The sequence below is a fragment of the Dasypus novemcinctus genome, chromosome 30, assembly GCF_030445035.2.
Source record: "Dasypus novemcinctus isolate mDasNov1 chromosome 30, mDasNov1.1.hap2, whole genome shotgun sequence".
NCBI classification, from domain to species: Eukaryota; Metazoa; Chordata; class Mammalia; order Cingulata; family Dasypodidae; genus Dasypus; species Dasypus novemcinctus.
Window position 1 is genome coordinate 45,941,991 of NC_080702.1, and position 24,589 is coordinate 45,966,579.

The 24,589-nt window shown below is 37.8% G+C and overlaps 2 pseudogenes; one reads left to right on the forward strand and one right to left on the reverse strand.

The window, feature by feature from the left end:
• Positions 1 to 207: 207 nt before the first annotated feature.
• Positions 208 to 16,069, reverse strand: LOC131276868 (vomeronasal type-2 receptor 116-like; annotated as a pseudogene).
• A 1,432-nt stretch (positions 16,070 to 17,501) lies between these two features.
• The window catches only part of LOC101444093 (vomeronasal type-2 receptor 116-like), a 75,661-nt pseudogene continuing 68,573 nt past the window's right edge, over positions 17,502 to 24,589 (forward strand).

The following is a 24,589-nucleotide window of genomic DNA, read 5'->3' on the forward strand; positions in this document are numbered from 1 at the left end:
TGTATTTGAGGAAACAAATTATGTAGTTTAGATTAAAAGTAATTTAGAAGGCTGAGAGATGTGTTTCTGAACACTGACAAACTGTACGAAATTCATGTGATAACTGAAGGAAAATTACATTATATTTCTATCTAATACCTGAAAGCAAGCATTTGGTAGATTTTTATCAGGCCCTCTATTTGTTATAGGAAAAATATGAGTTAAAAATTAAGAAGACTTATTACCCCTAGAATGTGTTTGATACCTTAAACCCTGGTGAGTGTTCCTATCTGGCTTTAAAAAAATAATATAGCACTTTGGGGCAAAGATGCAGCCTAGTAATCCAGCACTGGAAGCCAAGATGGAGAAGATCTCCACAGCTGCCATGACCTTCCCCTTGGTGCTGTGGTAGACAGGGAGGAAAGTGACCCAAACACTGCAGAACACCAACATGCTGAAGGTCAAGAACTTGGCTTCATTAAAGGTGTCAGGAAGGTTCCTGGCCATGAAAGCTACAGTGAAGCTCCCGAGAGCAAAGCAGCCCAGGTATCCCAGGACACAGTAGAAGGCAGAGGCTGAGCCCTTATTGTACTCAATGATGATATAACCAGGCTCAGAGTGTGCATCTTTATCAACAAATGGGGGAGAGGTTCCCAGCCAGATGCCACAGAGTGCCATCTGGATCAGGGAGCAAATGGGAATAACAAAGTTAGGTGCTCCTGACACCAAATACTGCCTCATCCTTCTCCTGGGAGCAGTGAGCTTGAATGCCAGAACCACAGTGATTGTTTTGGCCAAGATAGTAGACACAGCCACAGTAAACACGATTCCAAATGTGATTTGTTGGAGGATGCAGGTGGCTGTGTTAGGGTGACCGATGAAGAGTAAGGAGCAGAGGAAGCACAGGATGAGGGAAATGAGCAGGACGTAGCTGAGGATCCTGTTATTGGCCTTGACTATGGGAGTGTCTCTGTGCTTCACAAAGACCCCAAGAATAACAGCGGTGAGGAAAGAGAAGCAAAGAGCTGTGCAGACCAGAGCCATCCCCAAAGGGTCTCCATAAGCCAGGAAGGTTACAGCTTTTTGAAGGCAGTGATTTCTCTCACTATTTGCATACTGATGATCTGCACACTTCACACACTTGTCCGTATCTGGTGAGAAAAGCAATGTGTCATCAGCTCAGGTTCAGTAATTTTAACTTATTTACAAGACACCAAAAGAAACACATTGGGTAGTTTTAGCCATTGTTTCTCTGTGTGCATTGACTTCATATAACTGTGTGCTATAATCTGTATATTTTTCTTCTGTTACGCAGCCCATCTGAAGCACCTTTCCTAAATGCAAATAATTACATCTCCCACATCTTCAAAAATGCTAACTTGTTGACATGTAACCTAGATTCCTTCTGCTTGGGTACTTTGACCCAATACTATTTTTGTGAGATTCTACTATGTCACAGTATGCAAATACAGTTTCTTTTTACAAGCACATCTAGTCTGCTAAACATTCATTTTCTCTTCACTCTGCCCCCATTACCTAGTAAACTCTACTAAACTTTTGACTCTGGAGATTTGATATTTCTAGAATTCTATTGCAAGTAATATAGTACAATCTCTTTGTTTTTGTAACTTCCATATTTCAAGTGTGTAATATTTACAAGTTTCTTTCAAGTAACACCATATCTCAGAAATTCATTTTTTCCTTGTGGCCGAATAATATTCTCTGATGTGCAAGTTCCATATTTTATCAATTTAGCTATGATGGACACTTGGATTATTTCCACATGTTGGTGTAATGAATAATGCTGCTACACACATTGTACACAATTACTATTCTGAGAACCTCTTTTCACTTTTAATGTAAACCTAGAAGTGCATTACCAGATCATATGGTGATTGCATCATTAAATTTTTGAGGATGTGCTGTAATGCATTCCACAGGGACTGAACTACACTACATTCTCATGAATGGGTCACTAGAGTTCCAATTTCTACGACTCCTCTCCACCACTTGTTATTTTATATTTCTAAAATATAGTGGTCTTTTTAAAATTGTATAAACTATTCACTTATATTGCTGGATAGATTTCAATATAATAATACATCATATTTTATTTACACATTTTACTGCTGATAGAAGTTTAAATGCTTATGGGTTTTAGTTATTACCAATAATGCTGTTCTGAGCATCTTTGTACATCTAGTACAAATATCATGCTCCATTACTGGGTAATAGACTATATAAACATCTTTGTAAATAATGCCATCCTGTTTTATAAATGGTTACACCAGTTTAAACTCCAACAAACAATATTCATTTCAGGTGTACCTTTTTCTGTCAGAACCTTAACATGGAAGTTGTTTAATTTTTGCTATTATGAGGAATGTTTTTAGCTTTTTTTTTTTTAAAGTATTTCTTTTTTTTTTTAAAGATTTATTTATTTATTTAATTCCCCCCCTCCCCCGGTTGTCTGTTCTCTGTGTTTCTGTGTCTATTTGCTCCGTCTTGTTTCTTTGTCCGTTTCTGTTGTCCTTAGTGGCACTGGAAGTGTGGGCGGCACCATTCCTGGGCAGGCTGCACTTTCTTTCGTGCTGGGCAGCTCTCCTTATGGGCGCACTCCTTGCGCATGGGGCTCCCCTACACGGGAGACACCCCTGCATGGCACGGTACTCCTTGCGTGCATCAGCACTGCACATGGGCCAGTTCCACACAGGTCAAGGAAGCCTGGAGTTTGAACCATGGACCTCCCATGTGGTAGACAGGTGCCCTAACCACTGGGCCAAGGCCTTTTCCTGTTTTTAGTTTTTTTCACCATGATTTTTGTTTCGAATTTCTTGGTGCCTAGTTAATCTGAACACTAGCTCATCTGTGCATTGCACATTTCAAAATGTTTTTCTGAGAAGAGCCTGTGCACCAGTCAGGCCATTTTTATTACTGTATTTTGTGTCTGTCTTATGCATTTGTAAAAGCATTCTATATATGTCAGATATGATTTCTCACTGGCTAGATCTATTTTACATATTTTCTCCTACTTTGGTTGTTCCCTTCTATTTCTAATTTGGTCTTATTTTTGTTGTTTAATTTTAAATAATGAATGAGTGCTGATTTTTATTAAATGTTTTCCTGAACTTTTTGAAATGATTGTTTCTACATTTCTGGGGGTTCATTTACTGAATTATTTTGCATAAAACAAACTTCATTACAATAACTTCTTTACGTAATATAGCTGGATTTGGATTGCAGCTTTTCTTTTTAGCAAATAGAAGTTTAGTCTCAAGAAAAAAAGCGATCTGTAAATTTGGTTTCTTGCAAAAATTTTATCAGAATTTGGTACCAATGTTAAACTCTTCTCATAAAATTAAATGTGAAGTCTTTTTCACATTTTCCTAGTATCTGGAAAAGTTTGAGTAGATAAGTATTCTTTTTTCCTTGACAGTTTGTTTGGATTTCTCAGGAAAGTCATAGACTTATAAAAACTTTTTGAGAAGATATCTCATTTTAAACTATGGTTTAATATCCTAACAAGATATGAATCTTTTCAGATTTTCCTTTATTACTGGGACGTATATGGTAATATTTATTTTTTTTGGAATTTGGGAATTTCATTTCAATTTTCACATAAACTTGAATGAATTTATTTATACTATCCATTTCTGATTTTAAAAATTCTGTACATATTTTACAATTTTAAATCATTTATTATGTAATATTTCTTAATTCATTATTCTACTAATTTATCAGTTTTGACTTTCATTAGACAGCTTTGAGTTTTTATCCTTTCATATTTGTCTTTCATTACATTTTATTTTCATAATTATTATATTCTTTTATTTTATATTTATTCTACTGTACTTATTTTAATTTGTGATACTTATAACTTCAGATTTTTACATTAAAATATATATACTAATAGTACACACACACATATATAAAATTTAGGATGATATATTATATTCAGAGGATATCTTTAGCTGAATTACCTGAAACTTGAAATGTGGAAATTCCAGTTTTATACATTTTATAAATCTTATTGTGCTATTTACATTAAACCATGGTTTATTCGTGTAATTCTTTACTTTAATTTTTTATTTTTATATTAAAATATCTTTTAAGGTACATATATCTCAAAAAAATGTTACATTAAAAAATATAAAAGGCTCCCACATATCCAACACCTCCCCCAATACTCCCACAACAGCATAATTTTTCATCATTGTGGCATATTCATTGCATTTGGTGAGTACATTTTGGAGCACTGCTGCACTGCATGGATTAAAGTTTACATTGTAGTTTACACTCTCCCCCAGTCCATTCAGTTGGTTATGGCAGGATATATAATGTCAAGCATATGCCCCTCTAATATCATTATGGACTACTCCAAGTCCTGAAAATGTCACCACCTCTCATCTCTTCTCCCCCTTCCCTGTCCTCAGGAACTACCATGGCCACTGTCCCCAGATCAATGCTACAGTTTCCTCCATTACTAGATGCAATACTTCTATAGCAGAATACTAGTAAATTCACTCTAATCCATATTTTATTGCTCCAACCTGAGGACCCTGGGTTGGTGATGTCCACTCTGCTGCTATCTTGAGAGGGGGTTTAGATCCCACATGTTTGATGGATGTAATTCTCCTGCTTGGAGTTGGAGGCACTCTCAGTTCCCTGGTACAGTTGTTGACCATCTTTACCTCCCTGTTAGCTGACATATGCAAGTCCAACAAACCAGAGAGTAGGCACTGCTACTCTGCTGAGGCTCAAAGCCCAGCATGTACATAACCAGTCCAGAGATTAAAGTCCTCTGGATAAACACCAAATCTAGGCCAACTATAGGTTCAGTAAAAGTGAACAGAAGAGGCATGTGTAGAAAGTTCATATCTGAGTACAACTCCTTCATACACAGGAACAAAAATTCCAAAGTAGGGTCCACTGACAAGGCGCTGGACTCCAGAGCCAATTTCCATGATCATAGAACCTGTGTTCTCTGTAGTTCTCAGGAGCACCTGTAACTGGGATTGTATCTGCTTGTGCTGTCTCTGGGATCCTAATGATGTGGGTATTAAGATGACACATCTGATGACCTCCTGACACTTTTTTATTTTATTTATTTATTTTTTATTTTTTTATTTGTATTTTTCTAAAGACAAAAGTTTTACTTTAAGTCATAAGTAGTGAGCTTTCAAGATACAAGGGATGTTCGCCTCAACTCAAGAAGGACGAGAAGAGCCTTCTCTGCTCTGGGGTGAATGCCAGGAAAAGGGTGGAGGGTGAGGAGAGTGGAGAACACCAGCTGAGCAGCCTCAAGGCACCACGTGTGCACAGCTCTTGGAAGTTCTGGGGAATCACAGGGTCTGGGTAAGAGTGGCTTCCTTCAGTGATGGGTTTGTCTCTTTTTACACACTCTTTTTCTGGATTCCTGCCAATAATCCTCAACAAGCCTGACTCAGTTCACTGCTCTCGGGATAGTGTAGGAAAGAGGGTCCTGAGGCCAGAATTGGAACCTTCTCTGTTACTCCAAAGAGCAGTGTGTCTGACTCCCAGTTTCATACCCCATGAAATTAAACGTCAGCCTGCAAGACTGCTAAGGACCCCCCCCCCTTTTTTAATTGTTCTCTACCTTTTGCCTTTATTTTTTTTAATTTTTTTATTCTTTTTTTAAAATATTACATTCAAAATATATGAGGTCCCATTCAACCCCACCATCCCCACCCCACCACTACCCCCACAGCAACACAGTCTCCCATCATCATTCCTGACACTTTTTAAAAGAATCTTAGCCATATATACTCATTTGTCTTTGCCATTCCCCCTTTATTCAAGGCATTTTTCTAGTTGCATCACCAGTTAGTGATTGGTGGTAATCCATCTGTGCCACAGAGGCTCATCCCTGGTAGTCTTGTCCCATGGTGGGGGGAAGGTAATGAATTTACATGCTGAGTTTTGCTTAGATAGTGGCCACATGTGAACAATTGGGAGGCTCTCAGGAGGTAAATCTTGGGCACCTTGCATCTCTAGGACTAGTTCAAATTTCAAGCACACAGGCCCATAAGAATTGTCATCAGTTCTTTGTCCACAAGCCTCTCCTGTTACTTTTACCAGAACTGTAGTTGGTGTTGGAATTTAAGGTACACCCAGGGGACCTGAATCTCTGGACTGATCATGTGATAGCCGCGCCCTGAGCCACAATAGACTTGCAACTCCTACACTCTGGTTTATTGGACTTATCCCACTCAGCTACCCAGGAGGTGAAGAAGGTCAACCACCACACCAGGGAGCCAAGAGTGCCTATGACTGAAAGCAGGAAAATTGCATCCAGTATCAAAATGGGAAATCTAAGCCTCCTCTTGATATAGATGTTGAGTGGACACAACCATTCTAAGGTCCACAAGATGGAGGAATAGAGTATGATTTAGAGTGGACTTACTGATAATCTATTCATGAAATATTGTGATTAGTAATCAACAACATATGGCACTGGTGTGGAGAAAGTGTCATGGTGGCTGGGGGGTAGGGAGTGGGAGGAAGAGATATGATGTGGGGGCATTTTCAGGGTTGGAGTTGTCCTGGGTGTTGCTGCAGGGACAGTTACCAGACATTATATGTCCTGCCATGGCCCCCTGGGTGGGCAGTGGGAGAGTGTGGGCTATGGTGTGGACCATTGACCATGAGGTGCAGTGGTGCTCAGAGATGTATTCACCAAATGCAATGACTGTCTCACGATGATGGAGGAGGTTGTTGTTATGGGGGGAGGAGTGGGGTAAAGAGGGTGGGGGTTATGGAGACCTCATATTTTTTTAATGTAATATTAAAAAATAAAGACAAAAATGTAACTTTTTATTATTTATATATCCTTTAAAACGACAATTTAATAAAAAATAAAGAAGAATGAAAATATAAAATTATACCACATCAAGTGTTAAAAAAATGCTGTGTTGATTTTTCTTGGGATGTCATTGAGTTTGTCAATAAGTTTGGGTAGTATAGACATCTTAATAATGTGACCGAGCATGTAGGGTATCTTGGAGAATGATCCATGTGCACTTAAGAATAATATAAATCCTGCTGTATTTGGGTGTAATGCTCTGTATACGTCTATTAGGTCCAGGTCCTTTAATATATTGTTCAAGGTCTTTGTTTCTTTACTGATTCTCTGTTGAGTTATTCTGTCCAAGGTGATAGTGGTATATTAAAACCCTGACTATAATTGTAGAGACATCCATTCTTTCACTTAGGGTTTCCAGTGTTTGTCTCATATATATGAAGGTGCTCTCATTATGGGCATAAATGTTTATGATAGTTATTTCTTCTTGAAAGATTATCCCTTTCACTAGTATGTAGTGTCCTTGTTTGTCTTTCATGATAGTTTTGCATTAAAATCTATTTTGTCCGATGTTAATATGGCCCATTTTTGGTTATTGTTTACCTGTAAGATTGTTTTCCAGCCTTTCACTTTTAATGTCCTCGAATCCCTGGTCTAAGATGTGTTTCTTGTAGACAGCTTATAGATATGTCTTATTTCCTTACACATTTTTCCAATCTGTGTCTCTTAACTGATGAGTTTAATCCCTTGACATTCATTGTTATAACTTTCAGGGAATTACTTTTATTAGACATATTTTCTTTGCATTTGTCTTTGTGATATGTTTGGGTTCTTTTTTTCCCTCTCTTTTTCTCTTCTTAGTTGTTCTAACAGTCTCCTTCAACTCTATCTCTCATGTGTTTTTTTTTTCTATCTTCATCGAGAATTTCTTTTGTTATCTCTTGAAGGACAGTCTTCTTGTTGGCATACTCTCTTAGTTTCTGTTTATCTGTGAATATTTTGACTCTCCATCATTTTTGAAAGCTAGCTTGGTGAATAGAGTATTCTTGGTTGGAAATTTTTTCCTTTTACTGCCTTGTGGATGACATATGACTCCCTTCTTGCCTCCATGTTTTCAGATGAAAAATCAGCACTTAATCATATGGAGCCTCCCTTGTATGTGATGGTTCTTTTTCTGTCACTGTTTTCAGTATTTTCTCTTTGTCTTGAGTATTGGATAATTTGACAAGATTATGTCTTGGTGTGGGCATTTGGGGATTAAAGTTGTTTGGGGTATGTTGTGCTTCCTGGACATGTTTATCCATCTCCCTCAATAGGTTTGTGATGCTTTTAGTCATTTTTTTCCTCCTACACCCCTTCTGTCCCCTTTCCATTCTCTTCTCATTCTGGGATGCATGTTTGAGTATATTGCATTGTAATTTAGGTCCCTATGTCCCCGCTGTATTTTTTTCCCTCTTTTTACCAATAATTCTACTATTTGTTTGATTTCAGATGTACTGTCTGCCTCATCACTAATTCTTTCCTCTGCCTCTTCAAAACTGCTGTTGTTTGCTGATTGTGTATTTTTGATTTCTTGGATGGTACTGTTTATCACCATCATATCTGTTATCTTTTTTACATATGTTTAAAATGTGTTCTCTATGATCCCCAAGTGTTTTCTTAACATCCTTAATCTCTTCCTTCTCTTCATTAAATTGATCCATGTTATAATGTTTTGAGAGTTTAATTGGTTGTTCAATGTTCTGATTCTCTTCCTGGTTTTTAGCTTGTTCATTGGATTTGTTCATGTTTTCCTGATTTTGGGTATGGTTTGCAGACACCTGCTGCATTGTAAATTACCAGACTGCCCCCTCAGGGAGGATTCTCTTTCCACTTATCCAGGTTTTTACAAGAGAGATGACAAAGGTGCATTCAATCAGACACCATCTTGCCCCACTTCCTCAATAGTGTATTTCTTAATCTCCATATGTTTGGGAAATGAATTTTTGGTTAGACTATTCCTTTATATGTGCACATGGAACATTTATTCAAACTTACCATATAAAAATGTGTACATGAACCTTTTTCCACATTGACTAAATTCCATGTTATTTCATCAGTTGAACAGGTCTCAAATAACTGAAATAATAGTAAACATTTCAGGAAATTCAACTACATATTAATTATCAAAAAAAACTTAGAAATTTCCAACCATAGAAGTGATTCTAGAATTTAATATATGAATATTTATAATGTCTGCAGGGGTGGAATTTAAGACGAGATGGTGGTAAGTATGAACACAAAGAAGAGATAAAAGGGGGGCAAGGGGTTGCCTTTGGTTGGGGCTTTACGGGTTTGAGGGTGGCTGGGGAGGGAAGGATGGGTAACGTTACCCAAAAGTGGGGGGAGGGAGGGGTAGCATACGAACACAGGAGAGGGTCAGGAGTTGGTGGAGAGTAAAATGCCGAAAAAATCATATCAAAATAAAATAAAGAGGGTTACCTGTTTAGAATGCTCGGAGGGGAGTGTCTGATGCAGGACGGGCTCCTGGGGAATGTCTAAATGCTCATTCTGCCAGAGTGGGTGACACCATGGGGTAGAATCCCAAGTAGTGAGAGTGGGGGTGGACCCACATCCTGGGGAGGACTAATGCCATCAAATAGAGGGAACTGTATCCCTCGAGAGAAAGGGTGGCTTCCAGGGCATTGGGGCAGTTGAGCAAGTTAGGCCCTGAACACTATTCCATCTATCTCTAGAAGTGGCTCCTCAGGAAACGAAGGTTGGCTGTCACTGTGGGCACCAAGTTGGAAGGGAAAATGGACGTTAAATGTGTGGAACCAAAGTAAATGGGGGGTAAGAGAGGAGTTTCTTGAGAGTACACAAGGATGGATACAAAACATGTAATATTACACCATAACATATAGGAGATGACAGACTGATAATGTAAACCATAATGTAAAACATAGGATAACTAAAAATGTAAAGAACTGTGTATCCTAAAGTATGCACCATAATGTAAGCACAGATGTTACCTTGTTAGAAAGCTAATGTCTCAGACTCTGTACATCACTTTAAGTAAATATGATATGAATAGGGCGTACGAGTATCACTGTGGAAGGGAAAAGGTTTTCTGGTGGATGTGTGGGAGTGCTGTATATTATATATGTGCATTTCTGTGGTCTAGGACTCCTGTGAAGAAAAGCTGAATAATTAGGGGAAAAAAAAAAAAAAGATAGGATGTGGAAATTTTTTCAAGTCAACATTCTTTATCTAAGTTCTTTATCTATCCTTACCCACGCAATGCCATCCCCCCCCCCCCCCCCCACCCCCCCCCCCCCCCCCCCTAGTAAGGGACCATGACATTATATTGGGCTTCAAATTTCGGGGAGTTCTGGATCACAGAGTGTTTCAACAATGGCAATGGAGGGATACTGGTATGGGATACCAATGACAGGTGATATATGGCTGACAGGGAGCTGTACAGAACATATGTCCAGGGTGCATGGTAATGTTTGGATATACTCATAGTGGCAACAATTAAAAACCACAGCTGGGGGGGTACTGGGTTCCTGGCCAGTGGTGCTCTGTCGTGGTCCCTAGGGGAGCAGCGACAGTCTCCCAGGTACAGCGGCGGGGAGCGGGAGGGAGTGAGGGTTCAACAGTGAGCCCCTGATGTTAATGACTATGCTTGTGAGCTGATAAACCTAAAATAAGAACAAGGCCTAGAGCAACATTGTGCCTGGGAATTCCCTCCTGTCAGCCTTCATGTTACTCAAATGTGGCCAGTCTCGAAGCCAAACTCAGCATGTAAATGCAATGCCTTCCCCCCAGTGTGGGACATGACACCCAGGGATGAGCCTCCCTGGCACCGAGGGACCACTATCAACTACCAACTGATGATGCAACTGGAAAAGGACCTTATACGGAAGGTTCAATGCAGATCAGCAGAATATCCCTGTCTACATAAAATAACATGACTTTAAAATGCTGTTTGACCTAAAGTAAGGGGGAAATGGAAAGGAGAAATGAGTTTATATGGCTACGAGTTTCTAAAAAAGAGTCTGGAGGCTGGCAGAAGGATTGCCCTCATGCACAACTGAGCAGAGTCAGAGAGACAGATAAAGCAGATATAACCCCCAGATATTGGTTCCTTTGAAGGCTAAAGAGACCCATGGGAGTTATGGTCATGGCCGATGGGGTTAACTACCATGTCAGATGGCCCCTCTTTGGAAATGGTGTTTATGTGTGATGAATCTGGACTCAGATGGGATCTCCCTTCATAAGACTTTCATGCTAATGTCCTGGAGGTGCAGTTAATGTTGGGGTTTAAGATATATTTAGGGGATTTGAATCTCTGGACTGACAATGTGATAGCCAGGTCCTGAGCCTCAACAGACTCCAGCACCTACAATCTGATTTATTGGACTTACCGCACTCAGCTAAGATGGAGTTGAAGAAGGACAACCACCACACCATGGAGACTAGAATGATTACAACTAAATATGGGAGGATTGCATCCAGCATCCATGTGGAATCTGAGCCTCCTCTTGACATAGAGGTGCAATGGACACAACTAATCCAATGCCCACATAGAAGAGGTGGCATTGGATTGGGAAAAGTGGCCATGGTGGACGATGGGTATGGGGAAAGGCAGGAAGAGATGAGAGGTGGAGGCGTCTTTGGGACATGGAGCTGCCCTGGATGGTGCTTCAGAGGTAATCACCGGACATTGTTAATCCTCAGAGGGCGCACTGGATGGAATGGAGGAGAGTATGGGCCATGATGTGGACCATTGTCTATGAGGTGCAGAGGTGCCCAAAGATGTACTTACCAAATCCAAGGGATGTGTCATGATGATGGGAACGAGTGTTGTTGGGGGGGGGGGGGAGAGGGGGGTGGGGGGGTGGGGTTGAATGGGACCTCACATATATATTTTTAATGTAATATTATTACAAAGTCAATAAAAAAAATTGAAATACGTAATACTGAAAAAAAAATTTAAACTTGTTAATTATATTATGTAAAGAATATTTAGCTCTTTTCTACATCATGTCTCAAACCACATACCGAATATTCTGTGAGATCCTGTCACATAGAAACTGTGTTTTGGTACTCTGAAATTCTGAAAATTATGTGCAGTGATTATTTCCTTTTATTTTATTTTATTTTATTTTATATATAATAATTTGGCCAAGATTTTATCACATCCTCCACTCTTCTTACATAATACTAATGTGACTGCCTCTGTGAGGAATTCCATCAAACCTTCCTCCCAAGGAAAGTACTGGTTCCTAGGACCCTGTTCAAATATTTATAGCATATTTGAAACATGGACAAAAATAGTCTATGTTTACCTTCCCATTTACCTGTGAACTAGAGGAGAGCAGAAACAGAAATTCCTCATTAAGACTTTGTTACTTCATCCTCATGTTGGACGCAATAGAACTAAATATTCCCTAAATCATTTCCAAACTTTCTGAATATCTGCTCTGTGTCATGAACAGTTTTAGACACAGAAATGGAGTAAGGTTAAAACACATTACTTAATTATAATCTAAACATTCTTTCAATCAAGATGGAAAGCAGATACTTGTAATCACATGTGTTAAATTCCAAGAGAGGCATGAAAGGTATATTAATTTGGTGCGGTCAACAAAGGTCTTTCCAGAAACTATTTGGCCTTCAGTGTGTCTCAACAATGACTCAAGTAAATTACTTAAGGGCATAGAAAGGGTGTTATATCAAAGGGAAATATTTTTATTATAAAAACGAAATTACTAAACAAAGGAAAGAAGAAATTTGTTTCTGTAGTTTTCCTCCAGATTCTTTCCACTACCTTGTGTGGTCAGGGGATATAAAGGAGAGGTGGGGACCTTTTTGAGGGCAAAACTTACCTGTGTCATTGGAAATCTCATTCTCTGAGCAGGGGGTGCAAAGAAAGCAACATGCTGCTTTTCCTTCTTGAAAGGTCTTCCTGAATCCAGGCAAACACTTCTTACTACATACAGAGTGGGGAGTCTGGGAAGAAAACCAGATACATGTTATTAACAGCTGTGTATTTACTTCTCCAACCATTAGATGGTTTGGGGTATTGGGTATCAACAATTTTAAATTTTAAGTGCCTAAATCAAATTTATTGATAAGATGTCAGGTTTATTTTATGATATGAAATAAAATAATTTAGAAATGTATCTTTAAATAAATGTTTTCTTTTCCCATCCTGTGGACAGTATGTGAGAAAAATTTTCTTGTGTAAAGGTAAGTGGTTAAACTAATAATGTGAACACTTACTTAGCAGGAAGGAGGAAGACAACTGCTGTGGAGGTTAGGTCAATGTGTTAACACAGCCAGTGTTTGATCAAGTAAACCTTGGGCTAATTGTAATAAAGGACACTTAAGGACTTTAGTCATCAGTGAATTGACTGCATAGATGACTGATTACATGTACAATCAACCAGGGAGAATGCTGTCAGCAATGGATAAGTTTTTATCCGATCAATTCAGTGCCTTAAAATAAAAAGTGATTTCAGCATTTGGAGAGAAATTCCCTGCTCTTTGAATAGCCAATATCTCCTGTAAACTCCACCAAGGACTTTCATGGGACCTTCACCGGAATGCCTGTTTGCAGACTGCCTGCAGAATCTGGACATGTTCATCCCTTGGTCCCATGAGAGAACTATATGAACTCATTTACTATTTACAGATATCTCATGTTGATTATCTTTCTTTAGAGAATCTACACTAATAAAATATCCATTGCAAGATTTTGTTACTTTTGTGTAATATTAAGTATTGTAATTGTGGCCTACCTACCTCTGAAAATCCTGTGGCCCATTCTATCATCTACTCAGAAAGAGACAATTGTTGATCACGTGGCACATCTGAGTTAAAATGTCCTACTTTAACTTTATGTCCAAAACCTTCTGGAAAATTCCAAAAGTAGAGAATGTCATCCCTAGCTTCAAATTTCCTTTCCTTATCCAAATTCATTGGATCACCAGCAGAATTGTTAAATTGGATGTTCTTTAGAAATGGATGTAGCTATAAGAGACACACCTGTGAGCAATTGTGCCCACTGAATAAGGCAGAGCACCAAGGTGGTAACGTCTCTCATCCTCTGTCATCCCTGCTTCCTAAGGCAACTTTATCATTAACATTCAATTAAGTAAAAAAAAAAAAAAGAAAAAAGAAACCGTAAGGTGGACTAAAATGTTATAGCATTTACAAAATATTTTCAGGAGAAAATTCCAAATACAATGAAATCAAAACAATCTGTGAGTGTGTGATATGAACAAACCTTAATAGAAGAATCAAATCTCAGCACCCTCAATTACTAACTGAATTCTCCCCAAGTAAGGTCAGCAATACCTGAAGAGGTTGCAGAATTAAATGATATGATTGATGTACAGTATCTTACAGAGTGCCTAAAACTAATTCAAAAACAAGTTTGTTCCTGTTGTCATGCAAATGTTTAATGGAAGAGGTCTAGGTATTTTATATTAAAAATATTAGCAGGGCAGAATGTTGAGGGCCTTAGTAACATGAAACATTGGCATTGATTAATAACTCCCTCCATATCTGCTATCAGCACCTTCCTGTTCATGACCATTTCTACCTAGGTCTAGGTTTACCTCTTAGACAGTGAACAAGTAAACAATCTCTTGCTCTTTTGGAGAGACAACCCTAAACTTCTTGACTTGAGCATATGTTCCACACCAAGAAAGTCATGATTATGGCATGTTCTGAAATACAGATATTGTTCAATGGAAGAGGTATTACCTGCCAGGGGTAAACACCCAGTCCATCTCCATTTTCCACTGACTGCATTTCTAATCGTTGAAGAAGCATTTCATGAAGGATCTGAGCTACAGCATACACCGCATTATACACATTGTAACTTCCTACTTTCATGTCCTTGTCAAACAGCCACCAAGGCAGCAACTCCAAGGAGGCATTGGGAGGACAATTCTCCAGAGTGTTACAATCAGATTCAGAAACCAAGCAATCAAAAGAGACGTACCACAATTTCGTGAGGTAAATGTCTTCTGGGTATTTTGAAGGTTTAACTGTCTGCATGAAAGTTTTAAAATCAGGCAGTTCACCAATATTCTGTGAAAAAATGAGGGCCCCAGGGAATGAATCAAGTAAAAAGTCTCTCTCGCTGGTGCTAAAATCCCATTGTGAGGTTGTGATCCAAACTTTCCCTATTACTAAGAAATTCCATCTCCAAAAGCTCAATCCCATTAGTGAGTCAGAGTCACCATAAATGAGAGTCACATTTACTGTTGATTTTCTGATCCGTAAATGTTATTGCCAGTCTTTTGAGTAATATGACCTCTCAGTGACAGGAATCATTTCCAGAAAGCCTGCACAGACTCCCTTTTTGTCCATCTCTTCTCTCAAGTCCCATAGGAACTTCACACCTCTCTTATCTTCTGAGATGACCAGTCCCACCCAGTTCCAACTAAAATGAAGCATCAGTGAGACCATGCCAAGAGCCAGAGATGTGTCCTTGGGGGTAATCTGATAGAGAGATGAAAACTGTCCATCATCACTCAGTTGTGGGTCATAAAGGCCATAAGCAAGCTAAAGGGGAAGGATTAAATAGCCAGTATGAGAAAGAGAATTAGTCAGAAGCACAAACTCAGCCCAGATGAAAATTAAGCAATGTTTTAAAGAGGAAGAAGGGAAGACTTGCTCTTTTTATATTCTAATCATCTCCCAATCCCTGAGAGAATAATGGAAATTAATTGATCAGTTTCAAGGGTCTAGGAAACTCCTTTGTCTCTTACTCACCTGACCTCACTTATGTTCTGGGAAAGGATATGTGAACATCCCACCATGTCTCTGTATACTAGCTGTACCCTTTGAGAAATGTGTGAACACAATTGCCTCTTTTGACTTTTTCTTTTAAGGTCACTGAAAATAGCAAAGGAAACATTAATTCATCTTCCCTCTAATGAGGTTCACCTGTGGAATTTTGTAGAGTTCCAGCAGTGTCCCAATCTGGGTAGAAACTGCCCACGTTGTTCCCGTAAGGGCTGCTATAGACTTGGTCTCTTTCCTGCAGGTGTAATTAGGGAGGTCCTTGTCCAGTCCTGATTGCCAAATAATGGGATTCTCCAATGTTGTCTGTTCACTGTGTAGTGAATTGTACAGATCAAATCCCAAAGTAATGTTGGGTAAAAGATGGGGGTTCCTGTTGATCTCTTCAATTGCAAAAATCAAGGCCAGAACATACTGGTAGTTCTTGGTCTCAAACCTGTTTGGAAGGCAGAAGACTGAAATCATGATTATCTTCAAATTCAATTAAATGACCAAATTCAGGTTGAAAGCACAAGTAGTCTCATTCTCGATGAGTTCTTCTGAAGCCTTAGAAATTTATCTAATTCAAAAAGAGCAAAAAGGTATTTGATTGCTATGATTGAATTCTGCTTCCTTGGAGGAAGATGATACTGTTTACAAAGGAAAGTGTAATGAGTGATGAAATTCATATAGAATTTTTAATTTATTCTTTATATCAGGAAATAAAAATGATTTTTTTCATATTAATACATTATTAAATGGTTTATATAATGACAGTATTATTGTCATGAAGTTGAAGTTAGAGTAATTCCAACTGAAGGTTTTATCTCTTCAAAAGTTCAGTTCCAGTGCTTAGGTAGAATTGGATGTGAGAGACAGAGGGGCATAACATCTGCATGGTGAGAAGTGTCCACAAAAAGAATGACAATCAATTCACTGAAGGCTCTACCCCATCAAATTTTGGATCTGCCATCTTCCAACATCAACAAACTGAGAAGAATATCAGAGCACAGTATAGGAAGAATCATGCAAGGCAGGAATATTTGAGAGAAGAAAAATAATGAAGTGTGAGTTTATGCCTAACTATACCTAATAGGACTGGAAACAATGTAGTATTGTAAAGGGAAAAGTGTTATGATGTCTAAAAGGTCTCTTAACCATTTCTTTATTAAAATATTACAGAGACAGATAAAGTAGATACAACCCCAGTAATTGGTTCTTCTGAGGGCTACAGAGAACCACAGGTTCTATGGACATGGCAGATGGAGTTCAGTGCCATGTCAGTTGGCCCTACTTTGGAGTTTATGGTTCTGTGTGATGGAGCTGGAATCAGACGTGATCTTTTCCCCAAGCCTCTCCTGTTACTTTTAACAGAAATATAGTTGGTGCTGGAGTTCAATATATACACAGGGGACTTCAATCTCTAGACTGACTATATGATAGCCAGGCCCTGAACCTCAACGGACTTCAGCTCCTACACTCTGGTTTATTGGACTTATCCCACTCAGCTAACATGGAATTGAAGAAAGTCAACCACCACACCATTGAGCCAAGAGTGCCTTCAACTGAAAGCAGGAAGATTGCATCCATGTGGAATCTAAGCCCTTTCTTGATATAGATGTGGAGTGGATACAAAGATTCCAAGGTCCACAGTTTGGAGGAATAGAATATGGATTAGAATGGACTTACTGATATTCCATTCATGAACCATTGTGATTACTAATCGAAGAAAATGTGGCATTGGTGTGGAGAAAGTGACCATGGTGGCTGCTGGGTGTGGGGAATGGAAGGAAGAGATGAGATGTGGAGACGCTTTTGGGACTTGGAGTTGTCCTGGGTGATGCTGTAGGGACAGTTACTGCACATTGTATGTCCTCCCATGGCCCACTGGGTGGACTGTGGGAGACTGTGGTCTATGATGTGGACCATTGACCATGATGTGCAGCAGTGCTCAGAGACAGTCACCAAATGCCGTGAATGTCTCATAATGATGGAGGAGATTGCTGCCATGGGAGGAGGAGTGGGGTAAGGGGTATGGGGGGTATATGGGGACCTCAGGTTTTTTGAATGTAATATTAAATAAATAAAGACAAAAAATATTACAGTCCTATTAACATTAATATTAATCCAAGATCTTCAGTTCTATTCCCTTCATATGACTCTTATTCTTTTCATCTTTATTGTTGATTTGTGCAGTTTCACTTCCTTAATCAATAAGTCATTTCTGGGCACAAATGAAATTCTTTACATTTTTATTACCCAGCAAAAGAATTTCCAAGAAGAATGAAAATCTGCTTTCATTTCAAAAGTCCTTTTTTACAGACTTGATTAACACAGTAATAGGTATTCCATACTGTACATTTCACCATTAGACACAGGTTTCCAAATGTGCTCAAAAAAAAACAAACTTGGTAAGCTTTTTTCAAATATAATTTATATTTAATAGATATATTTTATCATTTGGGAGAGAAAGGTTGAAATTTGTCACTATGATGCCTGATTTTATATCTTGTTTCTCTTTATTGTTTATTTATTTGAGGCTACTATATCTTTATGTATTTATAATAATTGATTTTCCTTTGTGCAGATTTGAACATTTTATTATTATGAATGCACCATTCGATTCCTAAGGATGCATTTTTTCCTCACCCATCTATAAATATACTTACCTATGGTTAATTATGGCTCTTATCTTTAGTAATCTTTGGTATCTTTGTAACTAATTGCATACTTTGGTTTTCAAGTTTTCATTTATTTCTTTAAATGTGTCCTGTAATCACGTTTTACAAGGAAGTAGGATAATAAAATCTCCTATGGAAAAAATTGAATTACCCTGAAGGAAACTCTTCTAATACATAGGGAAAAAAACACCATGCAGAAAATAATATGAAACAATCTTTTAAAAAAAGACTATTAGCAAATTAGATAATTTCCTATCAGTCTTCACTTTTCTGCAATGATTAAAATGTATGCACTCATAGAAGTTGATAAAGCATTAAAGAAAATTGAGCATGTAACTGAATATATTTGTTAGGAGAAGAGTATTTTAATATGAATAAACACACACACAAAAAAACACTCAAAATCAGAAATTAGACTCTGCTTATATGGATAGATATTGAGTAAAAATTGGAGGTGGCTGAGGGTGAGGTAAAGAAGGATCACCCCCACTCAGGGGCTGATCTACACAGGCAGATGCTCTCCCCATTCCAGATCTGAATGAGCCAAAACCATTAGCCAAGTTTGCTGATGCAGAATGTCATATGCCTCATGTATCATGGGATGTAATTTGCTTGATGAATCCCTGAACAATAAGAATTTCCTTTAAAATCAAGGTAAGGATAAGGCCTGTTAATTTCAGGATTGCTTTGTACCTTACTGGAATTGCTAGCGATTAAATAACAGGCAAATTAGAATGGAAAGAAAGGAGCAAACCACAATCTTTTCATGGTAGTAAGATGGGTCAATGGGAAACCCAAGAGGAAATGTGAAAATTGTTTGTAATTGATAAGGAAGTAGTCAACCGAATATATACAACTGTTAGTGGCATTTAAATATAATATCAATAATTTATTAAAGCTTTATGGGAAATAGATATGATAGCAATAAATTAATAATAAATTCTTTAATATTATTAATGGTATAATATTGGGCAATTTCATTTATGCATTTTAATATAATAACAATTGACATAATCATGATTGATTATTATTAAGAAATTTATTAACAATAAATTCACAGTAAATTTACCCATAAATCAATTCCTCTGTTACCAATGAACAGTATCATAAAGATCTATTGAGGAATGTAAAAGCATCTAAAATCAGGGAACTGGGTTTAATTCTATGCTTGAGCACCTGCTTCCCATGTATGAGGTCTCATGTTCAATCCCTGGCACCTCCTAAAAAAATGTCACAACTATGTCAATGGTCTACAAACAAACATGCTATAAAAGTTTAGTAGTATTATGATGGAATTAATGAAAATAGTCCAGTAATGATTGAAGTGATGAATGCACAAATATGTGATTATACCAAATATCATTGATTGTGCATTTTTGATGAATTGTATGCTCCATGAATATGCATCAATAACATTGTTTGGTTAAAAAAAGTTAAAACAATTAAACATTACAAGTTACAGGGCCCAGAGGATGAGAAGGAGAAAGGGAATTATTTTTTAGTGGGTGAGGGTTTTCTATTAGAGATGATTAAAACCTTTGGGTAATGGATATTGGTGATGACAGCACAATAAATGTGAATATCATTAATACCACTGTATTGTACACTTAACAGTGCTTAAAATGGAAAATTTGGATGATTTGTATATTAGTATAAACTATTTTAAAAATTCATTGAGATATTTATAAGGTAATGTTAATATGGCTTAAGAGGTTTTCTGGAAGCATGGTAAGTTCAGGAAATTAGTGAAAATAATTGAGAATGCTAAGGGGAGAATATGACAGAAAAACCAATAGTTGCAATTTTTTATTAGGCAAAATATTTTAAATAGAATTGAAGATATGGATATAGCACCAGGACAGAATACAAAATGGAGAAACAATCTGTGTTTAAGTGACTCTTCCATGCATTATCTAGCTGGTCTTGAAAAACAGTACAAGAATAATGACCTGTTTGACTAGTGGTGAAAGTAAATAATTTTGGAATATAGAATTGATGTTATCTAATTCATACTTGAGGCAAAATCTTTCCAAGTCTCAGAGGAAAAATTAAATAGTAAAATTAGCACATCTATTTTTCAAACCGTAGACTAGGGAGACCTGACCAAAAAGGCACACAGAATAAAAGAAATCACACCTAAATTTTACTTTAAGTGAAATTTCATGCTCTTTTTTACTTCAACATATGTTATAGAAAAATATTTAAAACAAGCAAGAACAAAATAAAATGAATTTTTAATGAGCAAGTTCTTGTTAATTCCAATAAGAAAAATATTCTTAAAAGGTGAAAAAGCCTGTACATGAATAGAAAAAATGGTCAAAATCCTGAAAGGCAAATCATCACACCCTCCAAGCTTGTGAGCAGTGAGCACTGTGCCTGCTGAGACTAGTGAATATGACTCCCAGGTGAAAAAATCTTATATATTTGCAAGTGCATATTACTGTCACATCGGGATTTAATTTCAGACAAAAATTAAAAAAAAAAAAAAACAAATCTGTCAAGGTGTATATTTTCCTGAGGTGGTTTGAGTGCCCAGCAGAGTGTAAGAAGGGAAGCAGTTAGTGCCTCCTACTCTGTCAGACACAACACCACTCTGTCCCTCGGCATTAAAGTGTTCTTAAAACAAGCTGGGACACATGAGAAAATCTGGCCTTCTACACCAGGAAATTCATGTCAAAATGTCCCTGAATGAAACAAGTTGAACTGCACTGAAAAACAGCAATCACCAGCCTCCTTCAGAATTAGGTGTGTACATCAAAGACATTGACAACAATGGGACAAATATGTTTTGAAAATTATGAAGAGGAAATAAGCAGGGAAGCATTGGAGGAGTATTAAAGAATGAAAGATAGGCAGACAAATATCCAGAAATGAAAAGAAAGAAAACTTAGTTGCAAAATTTTTCAAAGGAGAAAAAGGTCTCAAATTCCTAATCTTTCCATCCCCTGTCAAAATTTTGCTCAGCTTCTTGCAAATCATATGTATCTGGCACTTTCAAAAAAGCATTAACCCATTATTTTATTGTGTGAAACTCCTTATTCTCACGTGAGCAGAAACTATTTGCTGGAATCCCCGGAAATTTTTTAATCAATTTTATTGAAACGTGTTCCCTTGAAGTTTCATTTCATCAATTCATTAATTAGACCGTCAGATATAGATCTTGCAGTCACAGAAATCTACAAAGCAAAGTAATTTAAATGCCCACATGAATGAGAATGAAGCTGGAGTGGAAAATATCTCACAAATCATTCATCTCTTATCCCTAGACTGGCAGGCAGCTGGAGGATGCATGAAGGAACCCTGACAGGTGATGATACAGAGATATTTCAAACAGTAGTCAGATGCCTGTTTTAAGAAGTCTGTCCATGCATGGGGGACACAGGTATCTGGGGCATCTTGGTAAGATTATTAGCATCTATACTCATGGGGAAAGAAAAATGTGCAAACCATTGTTTGGGGAACAGACATATTTTCCTGTAACCACTTAGCAAAGCTCTAACACCAGTGGATTGCATTTCTAAAGAATATCACTTGATCCACTGCTTGTGGTGCAGAAGCAGAGGGAAAGGCAAGGAGGGTGTAGTTTTTTGGAGAGGTTGTCTCACTTGGATTCCAGCACTGGAAATGAACTAAAAGGAAGAAAAATATAATATTCATTCCCACAGAAAAATTTCCAGTAGAAACAGAAAAAATAAATTACATTCTGGGATGTGAATAGCAAGTGGGATGGAGAGGACAGGTAACGTGGAGTATGTTGATCAAGCCACCTGCAAATTGCCTAGGCAGTTTTCATTGTAATAATCAAGCAGAAAATGAGTTCAAAAGCACTTACCGCTTCATATAGACTTCCTTGTTGGGTTTGGTGCTCCCATCGTATGTTATAAATGTATAAAGGGGGAAAAAACCACCTATAATCAGATCTCCTTCCTTAAATACACTGGGTTTCATTCTGATGAAGCAGGCAGGATCAGTCAATCGCCATGCTGAGAGGGGAAGATAAAGGAGCAGGAAAATGAAAATAAATGGGTACATCACAGAAATGTCTCCCTGAATCAGAGCCAAAGCTTTAAGTCTGTGCACAGGATTTAGCAGACAGAGCTGAAATGGAGAATCTGTAGCCTGAAGTATATATATATATGTGTGTGTATATATATACACACACACACACACACACACACACATGGATGTTTGTGCTGGATATTATTATGACCTGGAAAGGGAAATCTAATTCCTGGAATGACGTCTTTTTATTCATCTTTTCCATATCCTCAAAGACAATAGGGGGAACTGGAACATATTTTGCCCTTGGGCTCTGCATCTGAGGTCCTGCACCCAGGTGGAAACCAATGGTTGAAAACATGTTTGGATTATCCTCTTCACCCATAGGTGCTATGATATCATCAAGTCCGTGGATAATAAGGCTCCAGGGACAACCTTCTCTCCAGGCAATTTAGTCTAACCTTTGTCAGTGCAGCAGGTCTAGTCAATGAATTGGTGTTCATTGCATGAGAACAATGCTGTGTCATGAAGGACTCATGTTTGTCAAGATTTAGGCAAGAGCATCCTGGAATCATGCACTCCAGAGTCCATAAAGATGGGCAGCCTAAAACATGTAGGTCCCAGAGCAGCCACACAATACACCCGATATGGCAGACATAAGCCTTCATGCCATACAATGGATCACAGCCACCCACAAATCAATGTGTCACTGCCTGGATAAGCAGCAGTCATGCTAAATTCAAATCTTGGAAATCAGTAGCTTAAGGATAATGTTAAAATAAATGTGCATTTGCATTATGAATTCCTAAAATGTGACAACCTTCACTCCTTATAAAGCATCCTAAACCCATAGGTTAGCAAGTTATATTGATTCATTCCTCCACCTCCAGATTGGTTTCCTCAAATATTTGTACTTTTGGGGGAACATGGCCTTACGTAAGAAACTCTTGTCTTTTCTTAACATAAGGCAGAGAAACATATCAGGAAAGCATCCCCTACACTCTACGACATCAAACATTGATGACACAGGCAATGATAGATTTCTATTACCACGATGTAAAAAGTAAAAGACTTAAGGCAACTCACTTGGAAGGGAATTTGAAGATGTGACCATCATGCAGGCCCATACCCTTACAAGGCAGGGATTTTAAGTGTTGGGAATACCGCACAAATTTATGGTCTACCACACTCAAGCTTGCCTCCTCTGACTAGAGGTAGTAATGATCCCTAAGCCTACGGATAGTAGAGCTGACAAAGCCCTAGATACAAAAAGACAACCTAAACAGACAACAAGGACTTATTCCTTATACATTCCAGGTAGGAGTGAAGGACACATATCACTGTGTTCCAGTGTGGCCTTTTTCTAGTCATAGAGGCTGGTAAGTTCTTTGCAATATTTGAGGATATGTAGGGATGGACATTATGACAAAGATTGCATTTATGTTTGTTGTCCAAGAGTTCAAAATTGGAAGAAAGAGCTATCAAAAGGCAAATGCAATCATATCCAGGTGACCCTTCCCTGGTAATATTGAGGAACAATGTCTCCTTTTCCAATACATGATGGACAGAAGAAGACCTACCATGTAATCACATTTTTCTCTTCTTAAATCCTGGCTTTGTGGCTGAAATTTCACTTACTCTACTTTGCCAAGAAGAACTTGTTGCTTGGTTCTAGATAATCTAAAGGATGCTTATGTGGAAGAGAGTGATATCAGTGATTGAGACTTAAGCATTGACAAGTGACTGTGGAAAAAGTTTATGAATATGGAGCAAGGCATTTTTTTTAGAAAAGTGAAAGCTCTAGAATCTGAAAGGAAGATAAGAACCTTGAAATCTTCTGAATCAGGTTTAAATAGAGTTTTCAGTGTGTGAGCTTGGAGTTATTTTTTACTTTATTTTTAAGAAGTTTTAGATTATAGAAATGTTAGAGCAGAAACATGGAGGGTATCCATGTGCCCTTCTACCGCCCCCATTCATATTTTCCAATATCAATAGCATCTTTCATTAGTATGGAGCAGTTATGCCAATTGGTGAATTCATACAGAAGCATTGCTACAAACCACAGTCTATAGTTTGCAATATGGTTTTCAATTTGCACCATACAATTTTGTGAATTTTGACATTTATAATGGTTTGTATCTGTCTTTGAAAATTCATGCAGAACAATTTCAATTTCCTCAAACTTGGGGAGACAAATGCAAGCACATACAGCAAGTCTCAACAAATTTAGATATATTGAAATTACACAAAGCACTTTTTCTGACTACTGTGAAATGAAGCTGGAAATCAAAAAGGGTCGAGAACATAATTAGAAAAATTATATGGA